Source organism: Polistes canadensis, unplaced genomic scaffold, assembly GCF_001313835.1.
Source record: "Polistes canadensis isolate GaletaPanama2010 unplaced genomic scaffold, ASM131383v1 scaffold_298, whole genome shotgun sequence".
Lineage (NCBI taxonomy): Eukaryota > Metazoa > Arthropoda > Insecta > Hymenoptera > Vespidae > Polistes > Polistes canadensis.
This window is the reverse complement of record NW_014569845.1, coordinates 151128-155556: the sequence shown is the minus strand read 5'-3', so window position 1 is coordinate 155556 and position 4429 is coordinate 151128.

Sequence of the window (4429 nt, the reverse complement as noted above, 5' to 3'; positions counted from 1 at the left end):
ATCATTTATAAAACGCATTTTAAAAATGCGACATTTGTGTATTACAATAATTTATTTAAAAGTTTTTATTGGAATTTTATTCTAATCTTATAATTAATTAATATTGATACTATTGAATTAATAAAAATCTAATTAGATTGTTTAATCTCTCGAAGATTTTATTCAAATTAATTATAAGAAAGTAATTAATGAAATGTATGCAATCAATTTGAAAATGATTCAGAAAAGAAAAAAAATGAGAGAGAATTTTTGGATGAACATATACAAACACACTCACACACACACGGTGGTCTAGACCTTGAATTAAAGATGGGATTAATACATATACTTAGTTTGTAACAACTACAAACTAATCTGACGAAGAGTTGAGACCTTTGGAAAGGCGCCAGATAATAATTTTCCTTGAACAAGATGAGAAAAGAAAAGAAAAGAATACGAACTAGTGATATAGATAAAGTAACAGATAGATAGGAAGATAAAATGTTATTAATCTTCGACCAACGATATCAATTACGTTAATTTATATGTTTAAAGATATACTTTGAAAACAAAGAAACAAAAAAATGATTAATAATGAATATAATATATGATTTCATTATCATCATTTCATATATGAAAATTATATTTTAATAATGAAAATAATATAATCGATTTTTATATTTCAAATATTTTATTATATTATAAATAATTTGTGTACATATTGATGTTTGTCAAATTGTTATTTTTTTTTACTTTTTATATTTCACGAGAATGACATAAATATAATTTTTTAATCAAAAACTATTAATTTTGTTCTTTTCAACGATATTAATTTATTCACCATTTGCAATTCGTCGTTCGACCGAATGTAAAATCCTTCCGGCAATTCTTTACTGTTGTACCGTGAATAAATTTTACGATCGCCACATGTTCGTAATTTGCGAAAGATCGCGTAATCAAAAGAAACATTACGTATTACGGTAGGAACGTTGTTAACGCGATTACTATGTCTTTTGCAAACCGATTTTATATGAAGAAAGAATCGAAAAATTAAAATAATTTTATTCTTACGTATAAATAAATTCTAATATTTAATTATATTATATTTACGGAGATGTGTGTGTGTGTGTGTGTGTGTAATTTATATGTCAAATTAATATACATATGTAATATATAAAATGATCCCTAAATAATTTTTCATTTTAATCCGATAACAAATTGTTCCTCTATTGCATTTTATAATTAACCATAATGTGTGTGTGTGTGTGTGCTTACTTAATATAATATTTAAAAAAATATTCAAATAAAATTCTATATTTAAATATCACCACACAACTATTAAAAAAAATAATCTTATTCTTACGTATAAATAAATTCTAAAAAATATTCAAATAAAATTCTATATTTAAATATCACCACACAACTATTAAGAAAAATAATCTTATTCTTACGTATAAATAAATTCTAATATTTAATTATATCTACAGAGATGTAATTTATATGTCAAATTAATATACATTTATAATATAAATATAAAATGATCCCTAAATAATTTTTCATTTTAATTCGATAACAAATTTTTTCTATATTGCATTTTATAATCAATATTACTTAATATATATATAACATTTAAAAAAATATTCAAATAAAATTCTATATTTAAATATCACCACACAACTATTAAAAAATTACATTAACATATTTAACAAATCTTAACATCATAAACGCTCTTATAACATTTATAAAAATATTATTTACAAATTTTCATTAAACATATCAATACACTAACACTATTACAAATTCTCAATTAATATTTACCAAACTTGTTAACTCATTTTATTATTGTCATACTTGTAATATTAAATCTTTCCCCAAATTTTAATATTATTATACTTATGGGTCAATTATAAATGCAATAAATTATCAGTGAAATGAAATAAGTTAAGTGGGTGGAATGGGGGGACTCAGTGGTGACTGGGGGGAAAGGAAAGGGGAAATTTAATGGAGAAAGGGGGGGGGAAAGAAAAGAGGAGTTAAATCGTGCTGAGAAGAAGAATCACGAGTTGCTATAGTAGTAAAAGATAACCGTCCCATCCACTCTCGCTGTCGGATGTCGAGTGAAAGTAAAAAGGGATTTACTTTTGCTTAAAACGTGTATACACATATATATATATATATGTGTATACACGTTTTAAGCAAAAGTAAATCCCTTTTTACTTTCACTCGACATCCGACAGCGAGAGTGGATGGGACGGTTATCTTTTACTACTATAGCAACTCGTGATTCTTCTTCTCAGCACGATTTAACTCCTCTTTTCTTTCCCCCCCCCTTTCTCCATTAAATTTCCCCTTTCCTTTCCCCCCAGTCACCACTGAGTCCCCCCATTCCACCCACTTAACTTATTTCATTTCACTGATAATTTATTGCATTTATAATTGACCCATAAGTATAATAATATTAAAATTTGGGGAAAGATTTAATATTACAAGTATGACAATAATAAAATGAGTTAACAAGTTTGGTAAATATTAATTGAGAATTTGTAATAGTGTTAGTGTATTGATATGTTTAATGAAAATTTGTAAATAATATTTTTATAAATGTTATAAGAGCGTTTATGATGTTAAGATTTGTTAAATATGTTAATGTAATTTTTTAATAGTTGTGTGGTGATATTTAAATATAGAATTTTATTTGAATATTTTTTTAAATGTTATATATATATTAAGTAATATTGATTATAAAATGCAATATAGAAAAAATTTGTTATCGAATTAAAATGAAAAATTATTTAGGGATCATTTTATATTTATATTATAAATGTATATTAATTTGACATATAAATTACATCTCTGTAGATATAATTAAATATTAGAATTTATTTATACGTAAGAATAAGATTATTTTTCTTAATAGTTGTGTGGTGATATTTAAATATAGAATTTTATTTGAATATTTTTTAGAATTTATTTATACGTAAGAATAAGATTATTTTTTTTAATAGTTGTGTGGTGATATTTAAATATAGAATTTTATTTGAATATTTTTTTAAATATTATATTAAGTAAGCACACACACACACACACATTATGGTTAATTATAAAATGCAATAGAGGAACAATTTGTTATCGGATTAAAATGAAAAATTATTTAGGGATCATTTTATATATTACATATGTATATTAATTTGACATATAAATTACACACACACACACACACACACATCTCCGTAAATATAATATAATTAAATATTAGAATTTATTTATACGTAAGAATAAAATTATTTTAATTTTTCGATTCTTTCTTCATATAAAATCGGTTTGCAAAAGACATAGTAATCGCGTTAACAACGTTCCTACCGTAATACGTAATGTTTCTTTTGATTACGCGATCTTTCGCAAATTACGAACATGTGGCGATCGTAAAATTTATTCACGGTACAACAGTAAAGAATTGCCGGAAGGATTTTACATTCGGTCGAACGACGAATTGCAAATGGTGAATAAATTAATATCGTTGAAAAGAACAAAATTAATAGTTTTTGATTAAAAAATTATATTTATGTCATTCTCGTGAAATATAAAAAGTAAAAAAAAATAACAATTTGACAAACATCAATATGTACACAAATTATTTATAATATAATAAAATATTTGAAATATAAAAATCGATTATATTATTTTCATTATTAAAATATAATTTTCATATATGAAATGATGATAATGAAATCATATATTATATTCATTATTAATCATTTTTTTGTTTCTTTGTTTTCAAAGTATATCTTTAAACATATAAATTAACGTAATTGATATCGTTGGTCGAAGATTAATAACATTTTATCTTCCTATCTATCTGTTACTTTATCTATATCACTAGTTCGTATTCTTTTCTTTTCTTTTCTCATCTTGTTCAAGGAAAATTATTATCTGGCGCCTTTCCAAAGGTCTCAACTCTTCGTCAGATTAGTTTGTAGTTGTTACAAACTAAGTATATGTATTAATCCCATCTTTAATTCAAGGTCTAGACCACCGTGTGTGTGTGAGTGTGTTTGTATATGTTCATCCAAAAATTCTCTCTCATTTTTTTTCTTTTCTGAATCATTTTCAAATTGATTGCATACATTTCATTAATTACTTTCTTATAATTAATTTGAATAAAATCTTCGAGAGATTAAACAATCTAATTAGATTTTTATTAATTCAATAGTATCAATATTAATTAATTATAAGATTAGAATAAAATTCCAATAAAAACTTTTAAATAAATTATTGTAATACACAAATGTCGCATTTTTAAAATGCGTTTTATAAATGATGTAAAGAATAAAATCTATACAATTGATTTTATATTTCAATTGGATAAGATTCACGAAATATCAGATTGACCAATCTTTGAAGATGAACCCATTTTTAGATGGTTCAATTCGTATTTTTTCTTTTTTTTTTT